Source organism: Pseudophryne corroboree, chromosome 2, assembly GCF_028390025.1.
Source record: "Pseudophryne corroboree isolate aPseCor3 chromosome 2, aPseCor3.hap2, whole genome shotgun sequence".
Lineage (NCBI taxonomy): Eukaryota > Metazoa > Chordata > Amphibia > Anura > Myobatrachidae > Pseudophryne > Pseudophryne corroboree.
In genome coordinates, this window is record NC_086445.1 from 650,996,529 (window position 1) to 651,015,139 (window position 18,611).

An 18,611-nucleotide genomic window follows, 5' to 3' on the forward strand; every position below is an offset into this window, starting at 1 on the left:
GTGGGTGCAGAATGGGGGGAGGCATGTGGAGAGGGTTGATGACCACAGAACAACAGTAATAGCTGAGGAGGAGTGGGGTGTGAATGGTGAGAGCCGGCGGAGGGAGCGGGGGCATAGCTGCCAGCTACTGCTGCTACTGGTAGCCGGTAGAATAGACTAGAGCACTGCTGCTGCTGAGGGGGTGCCGGTGCGAGCCACAGAACAACGGGAAGATCTGGCGAGGGGGGGTGAATGGTGAGTGCCGATGGAGGGTGGGAGTGGGGGGGGTGCGGAGGCATGGCTGCTGCTGTTACTGTAGCCGGAACTCCGGGGGGGGAGACTTGGGTGTGCGGTGGCATGGCTGCGGCTGCTGATACTGTAGCCGGGACTAGGGGGTGAGGGGGTGGGCGTGGTGCGGGGGCATGGCTGCGGCAGCTGATACTGTAGCTGGGACTCCGGGGGGGGGGGGGGGATTTGGGGGTGCGGGTGCATGGCTGCGGCTGCTGTTACTGTAGCCGGGACTCGGGGGGGAATCGGGGGGGAAGGGGTGCGGGGGCATGGCTGCAGCTGCTGTTATTGTAGCCAGGACTCCAGGGGGGGACTTGGGTGTGCGGTGGCATGGCTGCGGCTGCTGTTACTGTAGCCGGGACTCCGGGGGGGGCTGACCTGGGGGTGCGGTAGCATGGCTGTGGCTACTGATACTGTATCCTGGACATGGGGGGGGGGAAGGGGTGCGGGGGCATGGCTGCGGCTGCTGTTACTGTAGCCGGGACTGGGGGGGGGGGGGGGGGGGTGCGGGATCATGTCTTCGGCTGCTGTAATACCCCTTTTCCACTGGCTGTTTTTACCCGTGTATTTGCACGGGGGCGCGCATCGACACGGATTTTTAGTAGGTGGAAACGAGTCAACACGGGTTGAGTGACCCGGGAATCCAACCCGGCTATTTACCTGGGTAGAACACGGTAATGACACGGATAGCGGTGCAGTGGAAACGGTCATTACACGTGTTTTCAGACCCGATTAACGCTCTGAGACGCTGATTGGTGCTTCTGGGGCACTGGAAGATGATGTCATCCCTGGGAGACACGCTGGGCACATGCAGGCACCGCAGCAGCAAACAACACTACGCTGGGCACATGCATGCATTGAGGCAGCAAACAAAACACTCTGAAGTCGCGCTGGGTACATACAGATATTTTTATTGCAGCAGCTTCCAAACAAACAGACAATATACAGCAGCAGAAGCTCCAGCACAGCAACATGGCTAGCCATACCTGGTCAGACACAGAGATCAAAGAGCTGCTTAATATTCGGGGAGAGGAAGAAATAAGAAGGCAGGTAACTGGAACAGTTAAGGATGCTATCGTCTACAAGAACATATCCCTTATGCTGGCAGAAAGGGGCATCCAAAAAACCCAGCAACAAGTTGTTAACAAATTGAAGGCACTACGCAGACAATTCACCAAAGTACACGACCATAACCGCAAGAAAAGTGGTGCTGGGCGTATGGAATGGCCATATTATGACCTATGCTATAGTGTCTTCGGCAAAACTGCGATAACAAATCCCATAGCACTATCGTCATCCAGCTCTGCCAGTCGCCTGATGTCAGTCGACGAGGACTGTGACGAAACACAGCACAGCCTTCCCAGCTCACAATGCAGCCCATCATCCCCGCTGCTTATATCGGACAGCAGTTTCGAAGACTCGACCGTCAATGATGATTCCATCAGTGCCACTATTGAGGACGTACCACAGTCTCAGGCGGAGACGTCGCAACCCCCCAAGACCACGACTTTGCGCTCAAATAGTAAGTATTACCATTACAAATACAGTTGCAGCAGTCCCTATATGTAAAGGCATGGTAATGTTGCAGAGTATAGCTAGTGTGCAGGTGGGAGAAGGCCACAAACACGTATATGCTACCACTGCTATTTTTTAATAGAATCATGGTAATGTTGCAGAGTATAGCTAGTGTGCAGGTGGGAGAAGGCCACAAACACGTATATGCTACCACTGCTATTTTTATATTGTTGCTTACATTCTGTTTCATCTCCTTCACAGTCTACAACGTTCCACAGCGGAAAAAGAAACTGAACAAAACAGAACAAACGGTCAAAGCAATGAAGTCCATTATCGTGGATCACCTGCGTGAGGCAGATAGTGAGCTCAATGCTCAGAAAGATGCACGGCTTGAGAGATTCCTTGCGTCAGAAAAAGAAATGCATCAAACTTTTATGAGTCAGTTAATGACCATGCATGATAGGCAGATGACATTTTTTGAACGCACGTTTGCACGTACCATAGGGAATACCACACAAACACAACAGCAAGACACAGCCTACCCACAGCACCCATATGGTCCATACAACTATGAGCCTTCCTCAAATCCCCCAACACAAATCCCGCAATCCTCAGAATTTCGGGTATATAGACAACTGCCTTAGAGCAGCGGGTTATAAAACAATGTTTGTGTTTTAAGGTTCTGTTTGCACTGTATCCTCAACCTTGATACCTACAAATGCAAACATTATTTTGATTTTACAGAGTGCCCTGTTGACACTTTAAACTTTTATATTGTTACCTCAGAAAATGGGCAGTGGGATCCAGATATTGGGGCTACCTTTTTATATTGTTACCTCAGAAAATGTGCGGCAGTGCGATCCAAATATTGGGGGTAACCCGATACCTGCCAAACCAAACATTAGGGTTTTTTTTTTAGAGAGTGCCCTGTTTGCACTTTACTCTTTTACCTCAGGGCAGGTGTCCACCATGTGGCCCTCTAGCTGTTGTGGAAACCCATAGCAACACATGCTGGTACATGTTGTTCCACAACAGCTGGAGGGACACATGTTGAAGACCCCTTGCGTTATGTGGAATTTTACAGTGACATGTTTGCACTTAAATATTTTATATTGTTACCTCAGAAAATGTGTGCCAACTGTTTAAAAGGAAAAATATAATAACAACTTTTGAACCAAATTTTTATAACTGAAAAACGAAAAAAAACAAAAATTGTTTGCACACAAAAACTTGTCTGTCTTCTCTACTGCAACATTGTTTGAAGATAAGCTGCAATGGTGGCCCTTATGCACTCGCTGGCAGCGTCATGCCCCCCCACCAAGCCTGGTGCATCATGTACAGCGACCCCCGCCCCATGATCATGTATATTCCACTCGGGGAGAAAGTTTTCCTTTTGAATCTCACATATGTTATGGAGAATGCAGCAGTCCGCTACTATATCTGGCATTATTTTCAAGTCCACATCATTCCTCTTCATGAGGCAGCGCCAGCGTCCTTTTAAACGCCCAAACGCATTCTCCACTGCCATACGGGCCGAACTTAGGGCATGGGTATAGGATGTCTGTTCGGGGGATAAGTGAACATGCTGGGTGTAGCCCTTCATTAGCCAGCGCTGTAATGGGTATGCTGCATCACCAATGAGATGGACCGGGATGTCCACACCATGTACGATCACCGATTTCTGTTAATAAAACATTAATATTATTACAGGGGTAAAACTTGACTATTGGTTTATGGGCGAACATTAGTTTAAGTAGTAAATAATCTTACCTCTCGAGGGAAAAGCTATCCACCAAGCTTGTCCTCAGCAATACTGTAAAGATCGGAGTTAGCGAGAACCCTTGCATCATGTGACCGTCCGGGCCACCCTATGAAGACATCTGTGAAACTAAAAATAAAGGTTTATGCATTATCATAAAACAGGCCAAGCCTATTTCAAACACATTAGTGAAACAGTGCTTACCAGTATTTGTGGTCCACTACAGCTTGCAGAACAATGGAATGCCAACCCTTACGATTGTAATAGTCTGCTGGGTTGTCACGGGGAACGATGATGGGGATGTGGGTCCCATCTATGGCACCAGCACACTGTGGGTAGCCACGCTTCTTAAACCCTTTTATAGTCTCATCTAGCCGCTGTCCTTGTGGCAAGGAAATAAAGCGATGGTACATGGTATCCAGCAATGCCCGCGTGACCTGGTATACAATCTTGCAGACCGTGCCAATCCCTACTCCAAATAAACTGGAAACTGTGCGATACTCTCCAGGGGTAGCATACCACCAGAGAGCAATCGCTAATCTCCTGGCTGGCTCAATGGTCTTACGGAACCTGGTGGTCTGCATGGTTATTGCGGGGGACAGTAGTTCCAAATAGAGATGAGCGGGTTCAGTTCCTCGGAATCCGAACCCCCCCGAACTTCAGCCTTTTTACACGGGTCCGAGGCAGACTCGGATCTTCCCGCCTTGCTCGGCTAACCCGAGCGCGCCCGAACGTCATCATCCCGCTGTCGGATTCTCGCGAGGCTCGTATTCTATCGCGAGACTCGGATTCTATATAAGGAGCCGCGCGTCGCCGCCATTTTCACACGTGCATTGAGATTGATAGGGAGAGGACGTGGCTGGCGTCCTCTCCGTTAGAATAGATAGAGACACTTGAGTTGATTACTTAGTAATTTTGGGGAGCATTAGGAGTACTCAGAGTGCAGAGTTTTGCTGATAGTTAGTTACTAGTCACTGACCACTTTATTATTAGAGATGAGCGGGTTCGGTTTCTCTGAAACCGAACCCGCACGAACTTCATGTTTTTTTCACGGGTCCGAGCAGACTCGGATCCTCCCGCCTTGCTCGGTTAACCCGAGCGCGCCCGAACGTCATCATGACGCTGTCGGATTCTCGCGAGACTCGGATTCTATATAAGGAGCCGCGCGTCGCCGCCATTTTCACACGTGCATTGAGATTGATAGGGAGAGGACGTGGCTGGCGTCCTCTCCATTAGAAATTAGATTAGAAGAGAGAGAGAGATTGTGCAGAGTCAGACAGAGTTTACCACAGTGACCAGTGCAGTTGTTGTTAGTTAACTTTTATTTATTTTAATATATCCGTTCTCTGCTATATCCGTTCTCTGCCTGAAAAAAAACGATACACAGCAGCAGCCAGTCACACAGTGTGACTCAGTCTGTGTGCACTCAGCTCAGCCCAGTGTGCTGCACATCAATGTATAAAAGGCAAAGCTTATAATAATTGTGGGGGAGACTGGGGAGCACTGCAGGTTGTTATAGCAGGAGCCCCCAGGAGTACATAATATTATATTAATTTAAAATTAAACAGTGCACACTTTTGCTGCAGGAGTGCCACTGCCAGTGTGACTAGTGGTGACCAGTGCCTGACCACCAGTATAGTAGTATATTGTTGTATGTATTGTATACTATCTCTTTATCAACCAGTCTATATTAGCAGCAGACACAGTACAGTGCGGTAGTTCACGGCTGTGGCTACCTCTGTGTCGGCAGTCGGAACTCGGCAGGCAGTCCGTCCATCCATAATTGTATTACAATATATACCACCTAACCGTGGTATTTTTTTTTCTTTCTTTATACCGTCGTCATAGTGTCATACTAGTTGTTACGAGTATACTACTATCTCTTTATCAACCAGTGTACAGTGCGGTAGTTCACGGCTGTGGCTACCTCTGTGTCGGCAGTCGGCAGGCAGTCCGTCCATCCATAATTGTATTATTATTATAATATATACCACCTAACCGTGGTTTTTTTTTCATTCTTTATACCGTCGTCATAGTGTCATACTAGTTGTTACGAGTATACTACTATCTCTTTATCAACCAGTGTACAGTGCGGTAGTTCACGGCTGTGGCTACCTCTGTGTCGGCAGTCGGCAGGCAGTCCGTCCATCCATAATTGTATTATTATTATAATATATACCACCTAACCGTGGTTTTTTTTTCATTCTTTATACCGTCGTCATAGTGTCATACTAGTTGTTACGAGTATACTACTATCTCTTTATCAACCAGTGTACAGTGCGGTAGTTCACGGCTGTGGCTACCTCTGTGTCGGCAGTCGGCAGGCAGTCCGTCCATCCATAATTGTATTATTATTATAATATATACCACCTAACCGTGGTTTTTTTTTCATTCTTTATACCGTCGTCATAGTGTCATACTAGTTGTTACGAGTATACTACTATCTCTTTATCAACCAGTGTACAGTGCGGTAGTTCACGGCTGTGGCTACCTCTGTGTCGGCAGTCGGCAGGCAGTCCGTCCATCCATAATTGTATTATTATTATAATATATACCACCTAACCGTGGTTTTTTTTTCATTCTTTATACCGTCGTCATAGTGTCATACTAGTTGTTACGAGTATACTACTATCTCTTTATCAACCAGTGTACAGTGCGGTAGTTCACGGCTGTGGCTACCTCTGTGTCGGCAGTCGGCAGGCAGTCCGTCCATCCATAATTGTATTATTATTATAATATATACCACCTAACCGTGGTTTTTTTTTCATTCTTTATACCGTCGTCATAGTGTCATACTAGTTGTTACGAGTATACTACTATCTCTTTATCAACCAGTGTACAGTGCGGTAGTTCACGGCTGTGGCTACCTCTGTGTCGGCAGTCGGCAGGCAGTCCGTCCATCCATAATTGTATTATTATTATAATATATACCACCTAACCGTGGTTTTTTTTTCATTCTTTATACCGTCGTCATAGTGTCATACTAGTTGTTACGAGTATACTACTATCTCTTTATCAACCAGTGTACAGTGCGGTAGTTCACGGCTGTGGCTACCTCTGTGTCGGCAGTCGGCAGGCAGTCCGTCCATCCATAATTGTATTATTATTATAATATATACCACCTAACCGTGGTTTTTTTTTCATTCTTTATACCGTCGTCATAGTGTCATACTAGTTGTTACGAGTATACTACTATCTCTTTATCAACCAGTGTACAGTGCGGTAGTTCACGGCTGTGGCTACCTCTGTGTCGGCAGTCGGCAGGCAGTCCGTCCATCCATAATTGTATTATTATTATAATATATACCACCTAACCGTGGTTTTTTTTTCATTCTTTATACCGTCGTCATAGTGTCATACTAGTTGTTACGAGTATACTACTATCTCTTTATCAACCAGTGTACAGTGCGGTAGTTCACGGCTGTGGCTACCTCTGTGTCGGCAGTCGGCAGGCAGTCCGTCCATCCATAATTGTATTATTATTATAATATATACCACCTAACCGTGGTTTTTTTTTCATTCTTTATACCGTCGTCATAGTGTCATACTAGTTGTTACGAGTATACTACTATCTCTTTATCAACCAGTGTACAGTGCGGTAGTTCACGGCTGTGGCTACCTCTGTGTCGGCAGTCGGCAGGTATCCAATACTAGTATCCAATCCATCCATCTCCATTGTTTACCTGAGGTGCCTTTTAGTTCTGCCTATAAAATATGGAGAACAAAAAAGTTGAGGTTCCAAAATTAGGGAAAGATCAAGATCCACTTCCACCTCGTGCTGAAGCTGCTGCCACTAGTCATGGCCGAGACGATGAAATGCCAGCAACGTCGTCTGCCAAGGCCGATGCCCAATGTCATAGTACAGAGCATGTCAAATCCAAAACACCAAATATCAGAAAAAAAAGGACTCCAAAACCTAAAATAAAATTGTCGGAGGAGAAGCGTAAACTTGCCAATATGCCATTTACCACACGGAGTGGCAAGGAACGGCTGAGGCCCTGGCCTATGTTCATGGCTAGTGGTTCAGCTTCACATGAGGATGGAAGCACTCAGCCTCTCGCTAGAAAACTGAAAAGACTCAAGCTGGCAAAAGCACCGCAAAGAACTGTGCGTTCTTCGAAATCCCAAATCCACAAGGAGAGTCCAATTGTGTCGGTTGCGATGCCTGACCTTCCCAACACTGGAGGTGAAGAGCATGCGCCTTCCACCATTTGCACGCCCCCTGCAAGTGCTGGAAGGAGCACCCGCAGTCCAGTTCCTGATAGTCAGATTGAAGATGTCAGTGTTGAAGTACACCAGGATGAGGAGGATATGGGTGTTGCTGGCGCTGGGGAGGAAATTGACCAGGAGGATTCTGATGGTGAGGTGGTTTGTTTAAGTCAGGCACCCGGGGAGACACCTGTTGTCCGTGGGAGGAATATGGCCGTTGACATGCCAGGTGAAAATACCAAAAAAATCAGCTCTTCGGTGTGGAGGTATTTCACCAGAAATGCGGACAACAGGTGTCAAGCCGTGTGTTCCCTTTGTCAAGCTGTAATAAGTAGGGGTAAGGACGTTAACCACCTCGGAACATCCTCCCTTATACGTCACCTGCAGCGCATTCATAATAAGTCAGTGACAAGTTCAAAAACTTTGGGTGACAGCGGAAGCAGTCCACTGACCAGTAAATCCCTTCCTCTTGTAACCAAGCTCACGCAAACCACCCCACCAACTCCCTCAGTGTCAATTTCCTCCTTCCCCAGGAATGCCAATAGTCCTGCAGGCCATGTCACTGGCAAGTCTGACGAGTCCTCTCCTGCCTGGGATTCCTCCGATGCATCCTTGCGTGTAACGCCTACTGCTGCTGGCGCTGCTGTTGTTGCCGCTGGGAGTCGATGGTCATCCCAGAGGGGAAGTCGTAAGCCCACTTGTACTACTTCCAGTAAGCAATTGACTGTTCAACAGTCCTTTGCGAGGAAGATGAAATATCACAGCAGTCATCCTACTGCAAAGCGGATAACTGAGGCCTTGGCATCCTGGGTGGTGAGAAACGTGGTTCCGGTATCCATCATTACTGCAGAGCCAACTAGAGACTTGTTGGAGGTACTGTGTCCCCGGTACCAAATACCATCTAGGTTCCATTTCTCTAGGCAGGCGATACCGAAAATGTACACAGACCTCAGAAAAAGAGTCACCAGTGTCCTAAAAAATGCAGCTGTACCCAATGTCCACTTAACCACGGACATGTGGACAAGTGGAGCAGGGCAGGGTCAGGACTATATGACTGTGACAGCCCACTGGGTAGATGTATGGACTCCCGCCGCAAGAACAGCAGCGGCGGCACCAGTAGCAGCATCTCGCAAACGCCAACTCTTTCCTAGGCAGGCTACGCTTTGTATCACCGCTTTCCAGAATACGCACACAGCTAAAAACCTCTTACGGCAACTGAGGAAGATCATCGCAGAATGGCTTACCCCAATTGGACTCTCCTGTGGATTTGTGGCATCGGACAACGCCAGCAATATTGTGTGTGCATTAAATCTGGGCCAATTCCAGCACGTCCCATGTTTTGCACATACCTTGAATTTGGTGGTGCAGAATTTTTTAAAAAACGACAGGGGCGTGCAAGAGACGCTGTCGGTGGCCAGAAGAATTGCGGGACACTTTCGGCGTACAGGCACCACGTACAGAAAACTGGAGCACCACCAAAAACTACTGAACCTGCCCTGCCATCATCTGAAGCAAGAAGTGGTAACGAGGTGGAATTCAACCCTCTATATGCTTCAGAGGTTGGAGGAGCAGCAAAAGGCCATTCAAGCCTATACAATTGAGCACGATATAGTAGGTGGAATGCACCTGTCTCAAGTGCAGTGGAGAATGATTTCAACGTTGTGCAAGGTTCTGATGCCCTTTGAACTTGCCACACGTGAAGTCAGTTCAGACACTGCCAGCCTGAGTCAGGTCATTCCCCTCATCAGGCTTTTGCAGAAGAAGCTGGAGGCATTGAAGAAGGAGCTAACACGGAGCGATTCCGCTAGGCATGTGGGACTTGTGGATGCAGCCCTTAATTCGCTTAACAAGGATTCACGGGTGGTCAATCTGTTGAAATCAGAGCACTACATTTTGGCCACCGTGCTCGATCCTAGATTTAAAGCCTACCTTGGATCTCTCTTTCCGGCAGACACAGGTCTGCTGGGGTTGAAAGACCTGCTGGTGACAAAATTGTCAAGTCAAGCGGAACGCGACCTGTCAACATCTCCTCCTTCACATTCTCCCGCAACTGGGGGTGCGAGGAAAAGGCTCAGAATTCCGAGCCCACCCGCTGGCGGTGATGCAGGGCAGTCTGGAGCGACTGCTGATGCTGACATCTGGTCCGGACTGAAGGACCTGACAACGATTACGGACATGTCGTCTACTGTCACTGCATATGATTCTCTCAACATTGATAGAATGGTGGAGGATTATATGAGTGACCGCATCCAAGTAGGCACGTCACACAGTCCGTACTTATACTGGCAGGAAAAAGAGGCAATTTGGAGGCCCTTGCACAAACTGGCTTTATTCTACCTAAGTTGCCCTCCCACAAGTGTGTACTCCGAAAGAGTGTTTAGTGCCGCCGCTCACCTTGTCAGCAATCGGCGTACGAGGTTACATCCAGAAAATGTGGAGAAGATGATGTTCATTAAAATGAATTATAATCAATTCCTCCGCGGAGACATTGACCAGCAGCAATTGCCTCCACAAAGTACACAGGGAGCTGAGATGGTGGATTCCAGTGGGGACGAATTGATAATCTGTGAGGAGGGGGATGTACACGGTGATATATCGGAGGGTGAAGATGAGGTGGACATCTTGCCTCTGTAGAGCCAGTTTGTGCAAGGAGAGATTAATTGCTTCTTTTTTGGGGGGGGTCCAAACCAACCCGTCATATCAGTCACAGTCGTGTGGCAGACCCTGTCACTGAAATGATGGGTTGGTTAAAGTGTGCATGTCCTGTTTTGTTTATACAACATAAGGGTGGGTGGGAGGGCCCAAGGATAATTCCATCTTGCACCTCTTTTTTCTTTTCTTTTTCTTTGCATCATGTGCTGATTGGGGAGGGTTTTTTGGAAGGGACATCCTGCGTGACACTGCAGTGCCACTCCTAGATGGGCCCGGTGTTTGTGTCGGCCACTAGGGTCGCTAATCTTACTCACACAGCTACCTCATTGCGCCTCTTTTTTTCTTTGCGTCATGTGCTGTTTGGGGAGGGTTTTTTGGAAGGGACATCCTGCGTGACACTGCAGTGCCACTCCTAGATGTGCCCGGTGTTTGTGTCGGCCACTAGGGTCGCTAATCTTACTCACACAGTCAGCTACCTCATTGCGCCTCTTTTTTTCTTTGCGTCATGTGCTGTTTGGGGAGGGTTTTTTGGAAGGGCCATCCTGCGTGACACTGCAGTGCCACTCCTAGATGGGCCCGGTGTTTGTGTCGGCCACTAGGGTCGCTTATCTTTCTCACACAGTCAGCTACCTCATTGCGCCTCTTTTTTTCTTTGCGTCATGTGCTGTTTGGGGAGGGTTTTTTGGAAGGGACATCCTGCGTGACACTGCAGTGCCACTCCTAGATGGGCCCGGTGTTTGTGTCGGCCACTAGGGTCGCTAATCTTACTCACACAGCTACCTCATTGCGCCTCTTTTTTTCTTTGCGTCATGTGCTGTTTGGGGAGGGTTTTTTGGAAGGGACATCCTGCGTGACACTGCAGTGCCACTCCTAGATGGGCCCGGTGTTTGTGTCGGCCACTAGGGTCGCTTATCTTACTCACACAGCGACCTCGGTGCAAATTTTAGGACTAAAAATAATATTGTGAGGTGTGATGTGTTCAGAATAGGCTGAAAATGAGTGTAAATTATGTTTTTTGAGGTTAATAATACTTTGGGATCAAAATTACCCCCAAATTCTATGATTTAAGCTGTTTTTTAGGGTTTTTTGAAAAAAACACCCGAATCCAAAACACACCCGAATCCGACAAAAATAATTCGGTGAGGTTTTACCAAAACGCGTTCGAACCCAAAACACGGCCGCGGAACCGAACCCAAAACCAAAACACAAAACCCGAAAAATTTCAGGCGCTCATCTCTATTTATTATTTAATATAATCCGTTCTCTGCCTGAAAAAAAAACGATACACAGTCACATACCATATCTGTGCTCAGCCTCAGTGTGCTGCATGATTGATAATATCATCTATGTATTTCTGACTGTGCTGAGTGCTCACTGCTCACACAGCTGAATTGTGGGGGAGACTGGGGTGCAGTTATAGCAGGAGTACAGTGCACACTTTTGCTGCCAGTGTGACTGACCAGTGACCACCAGTATATTGTCTGCCTGAAAAAGTTAAACACTCCTGTGGTGGTTTTTTTTTTTAATTCTATAAACGCATTCTGCTGACAGTGTCCAGCAGGTCCGTCATTCATTATATTATATAAATATTTACCTGCAGTAGTGTTATATTTTTTTTGTTCATCTCTATCATCTTTATCATCTCTATATTAGCAGACGCAGTACGGTAGTCCACGGCTGTGGCTACCTCTGTGTCGTCAGTGCTCGTCCATAATTGTATACCTACCTGTGGTGGGTTTTTTTTTCTATCTTCTTCATACTAGTAGTTTAGGAGTCTGCTGACAGTGTCCAGCAGGTCCGTCATTATATTATATATACCTGCAGTAGTGATATATATATATTTTTTATATCATTATCATCTCTATACTAGCAGACGCAGTACGGTAGTCCACGGCTGTAGCTACCTCTGTGTCGTCAGTGCTCGTCCATAATTGTATACCTACCTGTGGTGGGGTTTTTTTTCTATCTTCTTCATACTAGTAGTTTAGGAGTCTGCTGACAGTGTCCAGCAGGTCCGTCATTATATTATATATACCTGCAGTAGTGATATATATTTTTTTTAATATCATTATCATCTCTATATTAGCAGACGCAGTACGGTAGTCCACGGCTGTGGCTACCTCTGTGTCGTCAGTGCTCGTCCATAATTGTATACCTACCTGTGGTGGGGTTTTTTTTTCTAGCTTCTTCATACTAGTAGTTTAGGAGTCTGCTGACAGTGTCCAGCAGGTCCGTCATTATATTATATATACCTGCAGTAGTGATATATATATATTTTTTAAATCATTATCATCTCTATACTAGCAGACGCAGTACGGTAGTCCACGGCTGTAGCTACCTCTGTGTCGTCAGTGCTCGTCCATAATTGTATACCTACCTGTGGTGGGTTTTTTTTTTCTATCTTCTTCATACTAGTAGTTTAGGAGTCTGCTGACAGTGTCCAGCAGGTCCGTCATTATATTATATATACCTGCAGTAGTGATATATATATATTTTTTATATCATTATCATCTCTATACTAGCAGACGCAGTACGGTAGTCCACGGCTGTAGCTACCTCTGTGTCGTCAGTGCCCGTCCATAATTGTATACCTACCTGTGGTGGGTTTTTTTTTCTATCTTCTTCATACTAGTAGTTTAGGAGTCTGCTGACAGTGTCCAGCAGGTCCGTCATTATATTATATATACCTGCAGTAGTAATATATATATATTTTTTATATCATTATCATCTCTATACTAGCAGACGCAGTACGGTAGTCCACGGCTGTAGCTACCTCTGTGTCGTCAGTGCTCGTCCATAATTGTATACCTACCTGTGGTGGGGTTTTTTTTTTCTATCTTCTTCATACTAGTAGTTTAGGAGTCTGCTGACAGTGTCCAGCAGGTCCGTCATTATATTATATATACCTGCAGTAGTGATATATATATATATTTTATATCATTATCATCTCTATACTAGCAGACGCAGTACGGTAGTCCACGGCTGTAGCTACCTCTGTGTCGTCAGTCACTCGTCATCCATAAGTATACTAGTATCCATCTCCATTGTTTACCTGAGGTGCCTTTTAGTTGTGCCTATTAAAATATGGAGAACAAAAATGTTGAGGTTCCAAAAATAGGGAAAGATCAAGATCCACTTCCACCTCGTGCTGAAGCTGCTGCCACTAGTCATGGCCGAGACGATGAAATTCCATCAACGTCGTCTGCCAAGGCCGAAGCCCAATGTCATAGTACAGAGCATGTAAAATCCAAAACACAAAATATCAGTAAAAAAAAGGACTCAAAAATCTAAAATAAAATCGTCGGAGGAGAAGCGTAAACTTGCCAATATGCCATTTACCACACGGAGTGGCAAGGAACGGCTGAGGCCCTGGCCTATGTTCATGGCTAGTGGTTCAGCTTCACATGAGGATGGAAGCACTCAGCCTCTCGCTAGAAAAATGAAAAGACTTAAGCTGGCAAAAGCACAGCAAAGAACTGTGCGTTCTTCGAAATCACAAATCCACAAGGAGAGTCCAATTGTGTCGGTTGCGATGCCTGACCTTCCCAACACTGGACGTGAAGAGCATGCGCCTTCCACCATTTGCACGCCCCCTGCAAGTGCTGGAAGGAGCACCCGCAGTCCAGTTCCTGATAGTCAGATTGAAGATGTCAGTGTTGAAGTACACCAGGATGAGGAGGATATGGGTGTTGCTGGCGCTGGGGAGGAAATTGACAAGGAGGATTCTGATGGTGAGGTGGTTTGTTTAAGTCAGGCACCCGGGGAGACACCTGTTGTCCGTGGGAGGAATATGGCCATTGACATGCCTGGTGAAAATACCAAAAAAATCAGCTCTTCGGTGTGGAAGTATTTCAACAGAAATGCGGACAACAGGTGTCAAGCCGTGTGTTGCCTTTGTCAAGCTGTAAGTAGGGGTAAGGACGTTAACCACCTCGGAACATCCTCCCTTATACGTCACCTGCAGCGCATTCATCATAAGTCAGTGACAAGTTCAAAAACTTTGGGCGACAGCGGAAGCAGTCCACTGACCAGTAAATCCCTTCCTCTTGTAACCAAGCTCACGCAAACCACCCCACCAACTCCCTCAGTGTCAATTTCCTCCTTCCCCAGGAATGCCAATAGTCCTGCAGGCCATGTCACTGGCAATTCTGACGAGTCCTCTCCTGCCTGGGATTCCTCCAATGCATCCTTGAGTGTAACGCCTACTGCTGCTGGCGCTGCTGTTGTTGCTGCTGGGAGTCGATGGTCATCCCAGAGGGGAAGTCGTAAGACCGCTTTTACTACTTCCACCAAGCAATTGACTGTCCAACAGTCCTTTGCGAGGAAGATGAAATATCACAGCAGTCATCCTGCTGCAAAGCGGATAACTGAGGCCTTGGCATCCTGGGCGGTGAGAAACGTGGTTCCGGTATCCATCATTACTGCAGAGCCAACTATAGACTTGATTGAGGTACTGTGTCCCCGGTACCAAATACCATCTAGGTTCCATTTCTCTAGGCAGGTGATACCGAAAATGTACACAGACCTCAGAAAAAGACTCACCAGTGTCCTAAAAAATGCAGTTGTACCCAATGTCCACTTAACCAAGGACATGTGGACAAGTGGAGCAGGGCAGACTCAGGACTATATGACTGTGACAGCCCATTGGGTAGATGTATTGACTCCCGCCGCAAGAACAGCAGCGGCGGCACCAGTAGCAGCATCTCGCAAACGCCAACTCTTTCCTAGGCAGGCTACGCTTTGTATCACCGCTTTCCAGAATACGCACACAGCTAAAAACCTCTTACGGCAACTGAGGAAGATCATCGCAGAATGGCTTACCCCAATTGGACTCTCCTGTGGATTTGTGGCATCGGACAACGCCAGCAATATTGTGTGTGCATTAAATATGGGCAAATTCCAGCACGTCCCATGTTTTGCACATACCTTGAATTTGGTGGTGCAGAATTATTTAAAAAACGACAGGGGCGTGCAAGAGATGCTGTCGGTGGCCAGAAGAATTGCGGGACACTTTCGGCATACAGGCACCACGTACAGAAGACTGGAGCAACACCAAAAACGCCTGAACCTGCCCTGCCATCATCTGAAGCAAGAAGAGGTAACGAGGTGGAATTCAACCCTCTATATGCTTCAGAGGTTGGAGGAGCATCAAAAGGCCATTCAAGCCTATACAACTGCCTACGATATAGGAGGTGGAATGCACCTGTCTCAAGCGCAGTGGAGAATGATTTCAAAGTTGTGCAAGGTTCTGCAACCTTTTGAACTTGCCACACGTGAAGTCAGTTTAGACACTGCCAGCCTGAGTCAGGTCATTCCCCTCATCAGGCTTTTGCAGAAGAAGCTGGAGACATTGAAGGAGGAGCTAACACTGAGCGATTCCGCTAGGCATGTGGGACTTGTGGATGGAGCCCTTAATTCGCTTAACAAGGATTCACGGGTGGTCAATCTGTTGAAATCAGAGCAGTACATTTTGGCCACCGTGCTCGATCCTAGATTTAAATCCTACGTTGTATCTCTCTTTCCGGCAGACACAAGTCTGCAGGGGTTCAAAGAACTGCTGGTGAGAAAATTGTCAAGTCAAGCGGAACGCGACCTGTCAACATCTCCTCCTTCACATTCTCCCGCAACTGGGGGTGCGAGGAAAAGGCTCAGAATTCCGAGCCCACCCGCTGGCGGTGATGCAGGGCAGTCTGGAGCGACTGCTGATGCTGACATTTGGTCCGGACTGAAGGACCTGACAACGATTACGGACATGTCGTCTACTGTCACTGCATATGATTCTCTCACCATTGAAAGAATGGTGGAGGTTTATATGAGTGACTGCATCCAAGTAGGCACGTCAGACAGTCCGTACGTATACTGGCAGGAAAAAGAGGCAATTTGGAGGCCCTTGCACAAACTGGCTTTATTCTACCTAAGTTGCCCTCCCACAAGTGTGTACTCCGAAAGAGTGTTTAGTGCCGCCGCTCACCTTGTCAGCAATCGGCGAACGAGGTTACTTCCAGAAAATGTGGAGAAGATGATGTTCATTAAAATGAATTATAATCAATTCCTCCATGGAGACATTCACCAGCAGCAATTGCCTCCACAAAGTACACAGGGAGCTGTGATGGTGGATTCCAGTGGGGACGAATTGATAATCTGTGAGGAGGGGGATGTACACGGTGATGAATCGGAGGATGATGATGAGGTGGACATCTTGCCTCTGTAGAGCCAGTTTGTGCAAGGAGAGATTAATTGCTTCTTTTTTGGTGGGGGTCCAAACCAACCCGTCATTTCAGTCACAGTCGTGTAGCAGACCCTGTCACTGAAATGATGGGTTGGTTAAAGTGTGCATGTCCTGTTTATACAACATAAGGGTGGGTGGGAGGGCCCAAGGACAATTCCATCTTGCACCTCTTTTTTCTTTCATTTTTCTTTGCGTCATGTGCTGTTTGGGGAGTGTTTTTTGGAAGGGCCATCCTGCGTGACACTGCAGTTCCACTCCTAGATGGGCCAGGTGTTTGTGTCGGCCACTAGGGTCGCTTATCTTAGTCACACAGCTACCTCATTGCGCCTCTTTTTTTTCTTCTTTGCGTCATGTGCTGTTTGGGGAGTATTTTTTGGAAGGGCCATCCTGCGTGACACTGCAGTGCCACTCCTAGATGGGCCAGGTGTTTGTGTCGGCCACTAGGGTCACTTATCTTAGTCACACAGCTACCTCATTGCGCCTCTTTTTCTTCTTCTTTGCGTCATGTGCTGTTTGGGGAGTATTTTTTGGAAGGGCCATCCGGCCTGACACTGCAGTGCCACTCCTAGATGGGCCAGGTGTTTGTGTCGGCCACTAGGGTCGCTTAGCTTACTCACACAGCTACCTCATTGCGCCTCTTTTTTTCTTTGCGTCATGTGCTGTTTGGGGAGTGTTTTTTGGAAGGGTCATACTGCGTGACACTGCAGTGCCACTCCTAGATGGGCCAGGTGTTTGTGTCGGCCACTAGGGTCGCTGAGCTTAGTCACACAGCTACCTCATTGCGCCTCTTTTTTTCTTTGCGTCATGTGCTGTTTGGGGAGTGTTTTTTGGAAGGGCCATCCTGCGTGACACTGCAGTGCCACTCCTAAATGGGCCAGATGTTTGTGTCGGCCACTAGGGTCGCTGAGCTTAGTCATCCAGCGACCTCGGTGCAAATTTTAGGACTAAAAATAATATTGTGAGGTGTGAGGTGTTCAGAATAGACTGAAAATGAGTGGAAATTATGGTTATTGAGGTTAATAATACTTTGGGATCAAAATGACCCCCAAATTCTATGATTTAAGCTGTTTTTTAGGGTTTTTTGAAAAAAACACCCGAATCCAAAACACACCCGAATCCGACAAAAAAAATTCGGTGAGGTTTTGCCAAAACGCGTTCGAACCCAAAACACGGCCATGGAACCGAACCCAAAGCCAAAACACAAAACCCGAAAAATTTCCGGTGCACATCTCTAGTTCCAAAACATACTCGAATGTAGCGCGAGACATCCTGAAGTTTGCCATCCACTGCTCCTCCTGATATGCTAGAATAGTCTGCATGAATGCTTCCCCATGTCTGCGATCTCTCATCCACATTCTTCGGCTTGGTGTACAGTTCATTGTTATGAGAGAAATAACAACAGTGGATGATATACGCGCTCTCCTCCTTTTCAAATATTTGCGTCGATAGGTAGCACTCTCTGCAAAGAATTGAGCTCTCCTTCTCCAGCTCTGCAGTAGGTAGCACAAGGTGAAAAGCTGCATCAAGCTGTCTGTAGCAGAAAGCAGCAGTAAACTGCAAACAGTCTGCGACTCCATGCTAGACACAGCTACTGCACCGGTGTCCATTGCTGCAATGCTGTGAGCAGGCCCCACCCCTCCGTTTTGGTCCTTTTGATGACATCATCTTGCTGAGACAGTAAAAAGTCCATTTGTAATGACAGCAATAGGCTTTTACAGAGCTTACCCGGGTTAGGTGGAAACAGATCAGACATGGGAATAACCCGTGTCGAAGTGTAGTGGAAATGGGGGAGCCGACACGGGTTGTAGCCGTGTTAAACATCCCGGATCGGACACGGTACGTAGGTGGAAAAGGGGTATTACTGTAGACTGGACTCCGGGGGGTGGGGTGGACTTGGGGGTGTGGTAACATGACTGCGGCTACTGATACTGTATCCTGGACTAGGGGGGGTGGTGGGCGGGGTGCGTGGGCATGGCTGCG